The following is a 13,947-nucleotide window of genomic DNA, read 5'->3' as shown; positions in this document are numbered from 1 at the left end:
TCCGGGGTAGAATAGATGTCCGTGTTCTTTGGTAGAGTGTTTTCTCGTTTGCTACTCATGGAAGTACTCTTGCCCGCTGCTATCTTCCTAGACTTGTCTTGTTTTCTCTACTTTGGAAAATTTGGTGGATCAGCCTTCCTTATTAGCAGTCTGATCTTCTATTGCATTTCCCAAAGTGTAGGGGGAGCTCGTTTACTCCTAATATTGTAATGGTGATTTTTTCTTGGGGGATGCTTCTCGGTGCTTTTCTTCGACACTGCTTGTGAGCACTCATATGCATTCACCACATGCCCAGAACTTGATGCTTCAAAAAGTGAAATACCTCTATCATAATCTTTGTCATCCGACTGCTTCTGCATACTACTCTTTACATCTAGTGTATGACTATATATAGAGTTTTCGACTCACTTCCAGTCCACACAGAAGTTCTCAGGGGGATGTTCTTTGTGGAACAAACAGAACTCGAGATTTGCACACTGATCGACATTGAACATGGAGCTTTGTGAATTTTCTTGAGTGGACTAGTTGTTTTCCGATGAGTTGCTTCCCTGTCTCTGTCTAGGCCGATAGCTCATTGCAAATGTGTTTGTTTTCCATTGTTTATGCTCAAACACTTCAGTTTTTAAGTTCTTGATGAGGCAATTGAGGGTTTCAATATCATTTTCTTCCTTGTCTCTACCCTTGCTTGCCATCACTTGGGACTTCCTTCTCACGTCTTTGTATTAATTTGTTGGTTCATCAACCTTGATGACTCCAATCGTACGCAGGTATTTTTTGACAAAAATAACCTCTTTGAAGTTTTCCAAGAGTGTTGGTTTCACAACTCGCTTGATGAACTACATAATACTAGTCGGTAGTGTGGACATGTAGTAATCAACAATGATGGAGTCATGAGGCTTGGTTTCTGCTGTAATTTTTTTAAATATGCATGTAAACCTCTGGTTGAAATCTTTTACCTTTTCCTTCCCCTCCATCTTCAGGCTACCCAATTCTTTAGGTAACATACTTGGGGTCTTGTCATCAGCAAAATTTTCAAGGAACATGCGTTAGAATTCATCCTAGTTTTGTACGGATTTTGGTGGAAGGCCTGATACCACGTAGCTGTGTGACCGTACAAGGTACATGGGAACAATCTACAGGCTACATCGTCATTTCATACCTCAAGGGTCTGCAGCTGCAGGTAGAAGTTGTCAAAATGATCTTCTACCTTCACCATTATGTTAGAGTTGAACTTGATGTTCTTTCACGTTGTTCGCTTCGTCATCTTGTGCAGAAAATCCAGGAGAGCCAATGGTCCCTGAGTCATCCATTCAAGATTTGGGTCAGCCATCTATTCTTCTTCTTCATCATTTTCCTCTCTTTCAAAGTCCGATGGTTCCGACTCTGAGTCTGCTTGGTTCGTCTCTGCCTCCACCTCCATCGTTTCTTTCCCCTCTGCCTCCTGTACCAGAGTCTGATCCCAAGATCACAAGAGTGGCTTGTTCACCTTGTCGAAAGAATGAAGGTTCCTCCCCATCTTCAATAGATTCAGCTAAACCTTCAAGTGTGGCAAGGACTTCTTGCACCGATGACACAACAACTCTCGTGGGAGTGGATTTTGACTTCTTTGATGCGTATGGAAGGTGTTTTATGCCTAGGATGAGTCCAACTACTTTCGTGAACTGGAAAGTGATGGGATGGACAAAGTGAACGTGTTGATATGGAATATCGTGTTCCATTCTGGGAGGTGAGGAGTAACCAATTGTAGAGTCAAGTGTAGGTGAGAGGGAGTGCGAATCACTGCCTTGACCAGATGTTTGATGAGTGAGTGTGAGGGGAATTTAAGCCATGTACAACTAGATGCCTCCTTCTAGTGCCATAAATGTTCATGGTGTTGGACCCACCAACATTCAAGTGATCACTCCAGTATGAAGTCCCAACTAAACCTCACACTATTTGGTGTGGGATTCCCATCCGGTATGATGGCTCGGTTACCATTGTCTTAAGGATTTGCACCAACTCTTGCTTGTCAGCACAGGAGAGTGGTTTTCTTGTCTTCAAGAAGTGAGGTTCGCGTGCTTGGTTAGTGTAAGTGTCGCTTGTGTCAATGATTCTTTCACTATCGAGGGAGAGGGTGAGAGTGAGTTACAGGTCGATTGGGAGCAGTGTCAACACTTCCAAGTGTTGGCATTGTGATGCAAGTATTGTCCTTGATGGCAACTCACTCATAGGTCAATACAATTTTGATGAAAGGAAACCCACACTGTAACAAATCCATTCAGATGTAAAAGGGCATTGCTACAAAAGAACGGGAAGATGGAACTAAAGTCTACTAATCAAACTGAAGAATTTGAAGGTAAGGGATGGTGAAAAGTAGTTTAAGATGTATACGTAGGTCCACTTAGTCAAAACAAAATATACACGTAGGTTCAAAGAGAAAAAAGTGCATATACATATACATGCACTCCTCCAAGAAGAAAAGTGCCTACAGGTTGAAAATCAAGGAATTTCAATAGTAGAGAGTATTAGAGGACAATACCATGGTATTAGCCCACAATATTGAGTGGAGTAATGACTATTTGATCCCACCCAAGAAGACCATGGGTCCTAAGTGGTTTTGGTCTGAGGTATTGATATAGGCATAAAATTATATAAGGAGGAGAAGGTCATCAGGCCAATGTGTGCAAGTGAAAATGGTTTCTAAGGAATACTTCTATCTGAAGTATATTTTATATTGTAGAGACTATGTTGGTGATTTGATTTGTCATATTTTGTACACCTTGAATTCAATGTTGGATTAGGATCATGAGACCTGAAATGACTTATCATTGAATGATCTAATATTGGTTGGGCCAGATCAAATTGTGTACACTTGTTTTATTCTTTGAATGTCATGATCTGGGTTTGTCTGAAGTCTGGAATAACAGTGAAGTTATGAGATAATATTTTTAGAATTGTACACTGGTTCGCTTTGATGAAGTTGTGTATACACATCGATTTGGCTCTTCCAAGTAGTGTATCCAAAAGAAAAGTATGTTGTTCAGAGATGACTGATCTATTTAATTAGTACTATTGTTTTATTGTTGTTTGCCAATGTAGTATTCTTAGATCTGAATGTAAAACTGAATGCATAAGGAGCTTAATATCTGATTAATTGATTGTATAAGTGAGAAGGGTGATCTCTTCCACTGCCCGTGTAAGGGTATGTAAATTGACAGTAGGTGTTCGATATATTGTTGGTTGGTATAGACGTGATTTAGAAGTTTTATGTTTCAGTAGTTTTAAAGGTATAATGAGGTTTGATTAAAGGAAGTAGCATTTACACGCAGGTTGGGTTCAATAAAGTAGAGTATACATTCTGATGCATGATTTTTGAGGATGCAATTGGTTCTAAATGATGATGTAAGTTTCTGGGTTCAGCACAGTGTTATGGTGACAGTGATATGATTGTTCAAATTAAATGATTGTTGGTTGATGCAGTTTGAGTTTCAAAGTCTCTAATGGGTCCAGTATGAAAATTTGATGAAACAAGGCCTTCATGTGTATTGATTTGTACCATGAGCACCCAGTCTTAAAATTTATGAAACGTGGTCCCTCAATGAAGAGAGAAGTTCGTATCCTTCTGTAGGGTGGTGCCTACATACTAGTAAACACATTGGCTAGTACAAGAGCTAGGGGGTTGTAGCTCCCTTCTAGTGGAAGTTGGAAAATGAGAGAAGGTTGTAGCCTTCTGCAGGTGGGTGTCTGCGTACTAGTATGAGTCTGCACTAGTAAAAGATTGTAAACATGTTTTCTTATTATTAAAAGAAGACAGAGATGATAACAGCAAGTGGTTTTCACCCACATGGGTTTCCACCTTAAATCTTCGTGTTGATATGTGTTTCTTATGTGTGATGGTTTATTTTATTTTTACTGCACTGTTTAATAAGTTACAGATGCACTGGTTATACATCAACACATGATAAATTAACTAAATCACAAGTTCTTTGGGTATATGTTGGTTTCACTAATCATAGTAGCGTGTACACACTAGTTCACTTCATATAAGTAGCGTATATAAATCTGTTTGGGAAACGAAAAATTATTTATCTGATAATACTGATTCACCTCCCCTCTCAGTATTATTTCGAACAATTGGTATCGGAGCAGGTCCTTCATAAGAAGCTTGATCACTTGAAGGAAGATATTTCAAGATGAATAATCACGAAGGCATGGGATCCATCAGACCACCAATATTCATTGGGAGCAACTTAGTATATTGGAAAATAAGAACCATATCCTATCTACAATTGCTTGGAGCCGATGTTTGGGAAATTTTGGAAGTAGGATATCAACGTCCAGTAGCATTTCCTACAGATTCTGTAAGTAAGAAGTTATATGAAAGCAATGCCAAAGTTGTCAATACGTTATTGGGAAGTCTGTCAGAATCAGAATTGTTCAAAGTCATGTAGTTGAAGATAGCCAAAGAGATATGGGACAAAATCATTTAGAGCTATGAAGGAGACTCTCAACTAAAATGTGATAAGCTTCAAACTCTCAGAATTCATTATGAAACTCTTAAGATGAAAAGTGATGAGAGTTTTTCTAGTTATTTTTTACGTATATATGAGATTGTTAATTGTATGAAGAATCTGGGTGAAGAGATAACGGAAGCTACTTTAGATGAGATAAATTTTGTCAAGAAGCTTGAATCACGTTCCGGAAGATTCAGAGGTAAGTTATCTTTCAAATGCTTTTCTTGTGGTAGAGTCGGCCATTATGCTGCCAAATGTCCTGATAAAGATAAATATGAAAAAGGAAAGGAATATGCCAAAGGAAATAGAAAACAGGTTGTGAATAGAAGGAGTTACTATACGCATCAAGATAGTGATGGCTTATCCAATAGTGATGAATATGAAACTGACCAAGATTATATACTACTCATGCTTATGACAATGATTATTTTTTGGATACCTTAGAAGAGGAATACTTTCTTGAAGAAATTACTATACTCAAAATCTGCTTAGAATAAAAGAATATGATCATCGATACGTTGACACACCAACTCACTGAAAGAGAAAAGCACAATGAAAATCTAGAATGTGGAATTTTGGGTCTAAGAAAAGAACTTGAGAATATAAAATCTCTTAACCTTAGATTTGCTAAAGGATCTGAAAATTTAAATGAAATCATCAAAGTTCAGCATTCCCTAATGATAAATATAGGTCTTATATATATTGAAGAATCATATCAATCACAGAAGCCGTGAGCCTCCACCAGAAGCTATCTTGATGGAGAAAATACTAGTCAACAGTATGCCAATCGTCAACAAAGGCATAAAATTACTCATCAGGTAAATCATACCTAATTTACTCCAAGGATGAATATCACTAGAAGCTTCAACCAACAGGTAAACAATGCCAAAAGATTCTATGATCGCAAAACCTTCTTTAATGGGCAAATGTTTTCATGTCATAACTTTCAGCATAAGGCTACTCAATGTGTTGCTTACAAAACCATCATGACTAGAGAAGCACGAAATCAAAAGAGTGTAATAGGAATCAAGAAAAGTTCCTATAATAACTTTTCTCCTCTTGAAAATAAACAAGAATGTTCGAGTTGTAACAACATTGGTCATGAACAATCTAAATGCAAGAGAAAATTTCAGGCATCACTTCAAAAGGAGAAAACACCATTAAATCCCAAGGTATGGACAAAGAAGGAATCTAAATTAGAAATATGTGGCATAACTCTGTATGCAGAAGGACAAGAAAATCAGTGGTACATCGACAGCAGGTTCTCCAAACATGACAGGTGATAAAGAGAAACTTCATTTATATAATGCTTTAGAAAAAGAAAAGAATGCATCATTTGGAAATGACACTCCAACTGTCATTAAAGGTAAAGGTTCTGTATTATTGAAAGAAAAGGTCAAAGCTAGAAATGTCATGTATGTAGATGGTTTAAAGTATAACTTGTTGAGTGTGAGTCAAATGTGTGATCAAGGAAATGAAGTTGTGTTTCGATCAAATGGATGTGTGTTTCATGAGGTTGATATAGGAAATACTTTGATCAAAGGAACAAGAAATAAAAACAACTTATACATACTCAAAGGAGGACAAAAATAAGGTTACTTAAGCAAAACTAATGAAAATTGGCTATGTCATAGAAGATTGGGACATCCAAGATTTTCTAAAATAAGAAAAGCATGCTGGCTCACGGCAGTTCGTGATCTTCCAGATATCAACATCCTAGAAAATACCATATGAAAACCATGTCAAGTCGGTAAGAAAACCAGAGTTCACTTCAATGAAAAAGAAGGATCAGCAAGTAAGCCTCTTGAACTCATCCATACTGATTTATGTGGACCAACAAGGAAAAAGTCACCTCGTGGAGAAGAATACTTTATTTTATTTATTGATTATTTTTCCAGGATGTGTTGGATAGGTCTACTGAAGCATAAATATGAAGCATTTGAAAAATTTTAAACCTTCAAAGCTTTAGTTGAAAACGAATCAGATCGAAAAATAAAATATCTCAAATCTGATTGAGAGGGAGAATTCATATCAGATGAATTCTTTGACTTGTGTGAACAACATGTAATAAAGAGGCAATTCTCTATCACAAGAACTCCTCAGCGAAATGGCATGGTGGAAAGAATGAACATAAAAGTTCAACAAATGGCTCGAGAATGCTTGATGAATATGGAACTTCTGCAACCTTCTGGGGTGAATCTGCATTTGCTGCCGTGACTATTCTCAACAAAGCAAATGTTTCGATAAATAGAAATCAAACTCCATATGAACTTTGGTATAGTAAGCCTCCTACTATAAAACACTTTAGAGTGTTTGGAAGAAAATGGTTCATCAAAAGGACTAATGAAAAACTTGGTAAGTTCGAACCCGGAGCAGACAAAGGAATTCTTCATGGTTATTCATCCAGAAGTAAAGGATACAAATGTTATAATAAAAGACTTCGGAAAATTGTTTAAAGCATTGATGTTGTAATTGATGAAGCATGCAGAAATCTAAAACAAATGAAATCAATATAGGAATATGATAGTGAGGAAGTTGGGGAATGCTTTCCCACATCAAATGAAACTAATATAAAAGAAGATACCAATGAAGGACCAGAATAATATACAACAGATAGGGAAAAGACTCCATTTAGGCATGTTTAGAAAAATCATCTAGAATCTCAAATTCTAGGAGAAAAGGGGGCTGGTGTATAGACAAAAAGAACTCTTACAGGGACCTCAAGCTATCTATCATTGCTATCCTCCACCGAACCTCAGAGTGTAAATGAAGCCTGCAAATATGAATGTTGGGTCAAGGCCATGGATGAAGAACTTGACCAAATTGAAAAGAATGATACTTGGGAGTTAGTTCCTAGAGCTCATGATAAAAATGTTATAGCAACAAAATTGATATTTAAGAACAAGATAAATGAAAATGGAGAAGTTATTAGAAACGAGGCCAAACTTGTTTATAAAGGGTATGCTCAACAAGAAGGTATATATTTTGAAGAAACTTTTGCACCTGTTGCCAGACTTAAAGCCATAAGGATGTTTCTTGCCCTTTCGAGTTTTGAAAATTCAAAGTATATCAAATGGATGTAAAATCATCCTTCCTTAATGGAGATTTAGAAGAATAAGTTTATATTGAACAACCAGAAGGATTCATTCTTGGAAATGATGCAAAACTGGTCTGCAAGATTGAAAAGGCTCTCTATGATCTGAAACAAGCTCCAAGGGCTTGGTATTACTGCCTTGACAAATATCTACAACAACAAGGCTTTACAAAAGGTTCTGCAGATAGCAATTTATACACAAAGGTTGAAAATGATAAACTACTAAGTATTGATGTTTATGTTGATGATATCATCTTTGGTAGCAATGAAGAATCCATGAGTCATAATTTTGCTTCAGTAATGTAGCAAGAATTTGAAATGTCCTTACTTGGTGAACTTACTTATTTTCTTGGTCTACAAGTACAACAAACAAAAGATAGTATCTTTCTTTCACAAACCAAATATAACAAGCAAACCTTGAAGAAGTATAGAACGGAAGATTCTAAACTAGTGTGTACTCCAATGGTAATAGGATGCAGTGTCAGTTCTAACAATGAATCGCCAATAGGAAACCAACCAACTTACAGATTTATGATTGGAGGTTTGCTTTATCTAACAGGTACCAGACCTGATATCATGCATGCAATAGGAATTGTTGGAAGGTTCCAAGAAAATCCAAAGCAATCACATCTCTAGGTAGCCAAAATAATTTTCAAATATCTTCAAGGAGCTCAAGACTTTGGACTATGGTATCATAAAGATACATCCATTACTCTTCATGCATATATAGATGTACATTGGGTAGGAAATGTTGATGTTCGAAAGAGCACTAGAGGAGGTGCATTCTATATGGGTTCTCAGTTAGTGTCATGGTTTAGCAAGAAACAAAGTTTGATTGCCTTATCTACAGTTGAAGCAAAACATGTGGTTGTTGTATCTTGCTGCACACAACTACCTTGGATGATGAAAACATTGCAAGACATTATATCACATGCACTCCACCCATCTCCATTCTATGTGATAATACTAGTGCCATCAATATTTCGAAAAATCATGTCATGCACTCCAAGACCAAGCACATACCCATTAAGTACCATTTTCTATGAGAACAAGTGCTTGAAAAAAAGGTTAAATTGGAGTATGTTCCCTCAAAAGAACAATTTGTTGATATATTCACTAAACCGCTTCCTAAAGAAACGTTTGAATATCTCAGACAAAAGCTAGGAGTAGTTACTGCATCATCTTGTTATTAAATCCAGTTTTTAGAGGAAGGTTATTATATGCAGGTTTCATGAAGTATAGTCGCGTATACACATGTGTTTCTATGGCTGAAGGAGCGTATATGTTTTTCTGACATAAAAACGATGGGTTAGACTTTGATATGGGTGCTCTATCTGATATTGATGATTACAGTCTGACGATATGCTTTGTTCATTTATTTTTATCTGACTGAAAAAGATGCCTTGATGAATGAATTGTTGACAATGCACATATAGCACAAGTTCTAGGGGAGGATTATCCTTCACTCACATTTAGCATTGTTGGCATCATGGTCGTTGAGTTCAGCTATGGCTTCAGATACTAATATCATTTGTTGCATAAGTCATGTAAAGATCTAGGGTGTGATATGACTTCTTCTGTCATGGTCTATACTTCACTGAGTCCTATTGGACATGTGATGGAATTTGTATCCCCACTTTGCATGGGATGGATGATGTAATAATTGTTGTATTTCTATCATGTATAAATAATTGGTATATCCCCACTTGGTTTGGTGGATGAGTCAAATATGGTGTGTCCCCACTTAGTTGGGTGATTTATGTATGTATGAGTCATTTGTCATAGGGAGGTCATACTCATCTAGTTGAGTTATAGAGTCATGCTATTCTTTTGAAACATATCTCTACAGACTCAGAATGTACTCAAGAGTAGCATGGACAACATAATTTATATCAAAGGGGGAGAATAACTTGGTATGCCCTTTTCCCTTGATGTCAAAGGGGGAGAGTATTTTGGTGTTGCTTGTTATCACTAATGGTTTCTATAGCTTGCAGTAATCAACACCATCATGGTTGCCATCAAGTACAAAGGGGTGGATTTTTTGCATTATGATACAAGTGTTGTCCTTGATGGCAACTCACTCACAGGCCAATTCAGTTTTGATGAAAGGCAACCCACAGTGTAACATATCCATTTAGATGTAACAAGGCATTAGTACACAAGAACATGAAGATGGAACTAAAGCCTACTAATCAGAATGAAGAAGTTGAAGGTAAAGGATGGTGAAAAGCAGTTTAAGATGTATACACAAGTCCAATTAGTCAAAATAGTGCATACACGGAGGTCGACAGAACAAAAAGTGCGTATATGTATACACGCACTCCCCCAAGAGGAAAAGCGTGTACATGTTGAAAATCAAGGAATTTCAAGAGTAGAGAATACCAGGGGACAATACCATGTTATTAGCCCACAATATTGAGCGGAGTAACAACTATTTGATCCTGCCCAAGAAGACCACGTGTCCTAAGTGGTTTTCGTCTGAGGTATTGAGAAAGGCCTAAAACTATATAAGGAGGAGAAGATCATAAGGCTAATGTGTGCAAGTGAAAATGGTTTCTAAGGAACACTTCTATCAGAAGTATATTTTATGTTGTAGGGGCTATGTTGGTGATTTGATCTAAAATATTTTGTACGCCTTGAACTCAATGTTTGATCAGGATCATGAGACCTGAAATGACTTATCATTGAATGATCTGATATTGGTTGGGCTAGATCAAATTGTGTACACATGTTTTATTCTTTCAATGTCATGATCTAGGTTTGTCTGAAGTCCGGAATAGCATTGACGTTATGAGATAATATTTGCATATACGTACGCTGATTCTCTTTGGTGAAGTTGCGTATACACATTGGTTCATCTCTTCCAAGTAGCATATGCAAAAGAAAAGTATGTTGTTGAGAGATGACTGATCTATTTAATCAGTACTATTGTTTTACTGTTGTCTGCCAATGAAGTCTTCTTAGATCTGAATGTAAAACTGAATCATAAGGAGTTTGATATCTCATTTATTGGTTGTATATGTGAGAAGGGTGATCTCTTATACTGCCTATGTAAGGCTCTATAAATTGATAGTATATGTTGAGTATATTGCTAGTTGGTATAGAATTGATTCAAAAGTTTTATGTTTTAGTATTTTTGAAGGTATACACAGACTTGATTAATGGAAGTAGCATATACATGCAGGTTGGGTTCCATAAAGTAGCATATGCATTCTGATGCATGGTTTTGGAGGTTGTAGCTGGTTCTGAATGATGATGTAGGTTTTTGGTTTCAGCACAATGTTCTAGTGACAATGATTTGATTGTTTAGATTAACTGATTGTTGGTTGATGCAATTTGAGTTTCAAATTTTATGATGGGTCCAGTATGAAAATTTGATGAAACAAGGCCTTCATGTGTATTGTTGTGTACCAGGAGCATCCATTCCGAAAATTTATGAGACGTGGTCCCTGGAAGAAGAGATAAGGTCGTAGCCTTTTGTAAGTCGATGCCTACATACTTGTAAACACATTGGCTAGTACAAGAGCTAGGGTGTTGTAGCTCCCTTCCAGTGGAAGTTGGAAAACAAGAGAATGTTATAGCTTTCTCAAAGTGGGTGCCTATGTACTGGTATGAGTCTGCACCAGTATCAATAGACTTTCTTATTATTAAAATAAGACAGAGATGACAATAGAGGTGGTTTTCACCCACATTGGGTTTCCACCTTAAATGTTGGTGTTCATGTGTGTTGTTTATGTGTGATGGTTTATTTTGTTTCTACTGCATTGTTTAATAAGTTACAGATGCACTGGTTATAGATCAACATATGATAAATTAACTAAACCACAAGTTCTCTGTGTGTACGTTGGTTTCACTAATCATAGTAGTGTGTACACAGTAGTTCACTTCAAAAAAGTAGCATATAAAAATCTATTTGGGAAATGAAAAATTATTGGTCTGATAATACTGATTCACCCCTCTCTGAGTATTATTTCCAACACTCGAAACACACAACACAACAGGACATGCACAGCTTCCAGAGGATCAGTACACATGAATACGACAGTCACAACATACAAGGTAAGATAACATGTACATCACTCAATGGATCAGTCTGAACGAGTGCAATGGTTATTACAACAAGCTTCATGTGAAAGATTTTTTTAATGTTAGGGAGAGCAATCTACACGGGGGAGACAACATTAACAACATATACAACACATTTCCATTTATAGATTATGAATTACCACAAATGAAGCAGTTCAGATGTAGAACACAAGTTAAAGAAACGTTCATCACAAGTGTTAAAGATGAGTCTTACAACATATACAATACATGTGTGAAAATGTGTTGGCATGTTATTAGGCTTCTAAATTAAGTGAAAGTTCAAAGACACATCGTTACACCATACATCACTAACCTTGAGTGCGGGGCATGGGAGCCACTACTTACTCCTCAAAGAAAATATTAAAGACTCTCTTGGCTATGTGGAAGGAGCTGGGGTGAAAAAGTCCTTTACATGTACAAATTAGGGGGTATTTATAGCCAAGGGTGAAACTGACCCTTGTTGTTGTTCAACTACCCTCATGACCATTTGACTTCCATGACCTTTTGACTTACATGACTCTTTGTTCAACAAGTGGGTCTCTTAGACTTCCACATTACATCACATTGATTGACAAAAATCTCATAGTGGAGATGTGGGCAACATGGCTCGACATGACTTGACATGACAATGCTGGTACATTTGTGCCGGTGTTGGAGTGCATGTTGAGCTACAATGTTGTTGGGTGATGGATGTTTTCATAGTTTATCATAGATTCACCTCCGCATGGTAAGTTGCAAGGAGTCTTTGATGGTCCTTAGGTCACTTAATGAAGCTTTAATATGTTGTTCCTTACTTCCATGTCTGAAGGCTTGACAGGTTCATCTATTCGCGAAGGTGCATGTTCATCGCATTCATCAGTTTCGCATGCATCATTCGTTCTTCCATTGGTGAACTTATCCTTTTGCATGTGCTCCCTTTTTTCATCCTATTTGTCGTCTTTCCATTTTTTTTGGTGTAACTATACCTGGAGTTACTCATGACGAGACGACATAAAATACAAAACCTCCTAGTCTACCATGACACATGATCATTTCAGATCCAGGTGAGTGGGAGAGGTGACAAGGTTGTGAAGTGGGATGGTGTCTTCATGCACTGCTGATGAAAACTATGCAAGAGTCACTGAGTGATGGAGATGAGAAATCTGAGTTGACAGTGACTATCTGCGACGTCTGGCCTGGATTGGAGTCAAAATTGTGAAAATTTTGGGAGGGACAGTCCGAGCTGCAGGAAAGAAAGGCAAGGATGCTCTACACATTTTTCAGAACCAACGGGCAGTGGGTGCTGGCTAGTCATATTTGCAAAATTTTCTAGAGGAATTGGTCAGGCTGCATGAAGGGTCGACTGGCAGAAACTATGTAGTTTTTGGGAGGAACTGCCTGGCATACTGGCAGCCAAAACTATGCAATTCCCAGAGGGAACTGGCAGTTGGTTGTTGGAGTCACTGGAAGCCAAAACTAGATAATTATTAGAGGGAAATAGCAGTCGATAATGGGGTTAGAAGCAGCCAAAAATGCGTAATTCCTAGAGGGAACTGGTAGCTAGATTCGCAACCACTGCAGGAGAAACTGGGAAATTCGTGGAGGGAACTGCCAGTCTGCTGCTATGGGTTGTTGGAAAGGGAAACTGCACTGACGGTGGGAGGCCGGCCTGCTGATCATTTCTATGTAATTGCAAAGCTGAGTTTACTGATGGGTATTGGAAGGCCTGCTCATGAACACTGCACAATTTTTGAGATGAATAGTCGGTCGACTATGAGGATGACTCATTGGGAAAACTGCACAATTTTCTAAGGGAGAAAGGGATAGGCACTTGGTGTCTATCCGGCCTATCTATGAAATTTCCTTAGTTAGCTGAGCGAGTAAGATCAGCAGCCTCTATGCAATTTTTGAGGGGAGTCAGTCCTGGGGTGACTGTCAGGTCCAACAGTCCCAGTGGCCAGCATGAGGGTTGATTGAATTTCTTATGGGAAGGACAACTTGAAAAGATTGGCTTTGTGCTTCTGTGTTGTTCTAGTCGACAATTGATCGAGTCGAAAGCGAGGTGATGGTTTGGTTGTCAGAGGGGAGTCCAGTTGTCAGAACTTCAGCAAATTACTAAGTGTGTGAACGATCAAAATATGCATAGATGATCATACGAACACACACTCACATGACTCGATGACGAAACGACCCAAACCATCTAGACATACATGTTCAACTTGACTGACTGACAATGCAATTGACAAGAACGACACTCGTGATTGACCATTCATTGATCAAGACGATGCCTGCATG

The sequence above is a fragment of the Pinus tabuliformis genome, chromosome 7 (assembly GCF_031772625.1).
Source record: "Pinus tabuliformis cultivar Carrire ecotype Pingquan chromosome 7, CPIR1, whole genome shotgun sequence".
NCBI lineage: Eukaryota > Viridiplantae > Streptophyta > Pinopsida > Pinales > Pinaceae > Pinus > Pinus tabuliformis.
Note: the sequence above shows the minus strand (reverse complement) of the source record.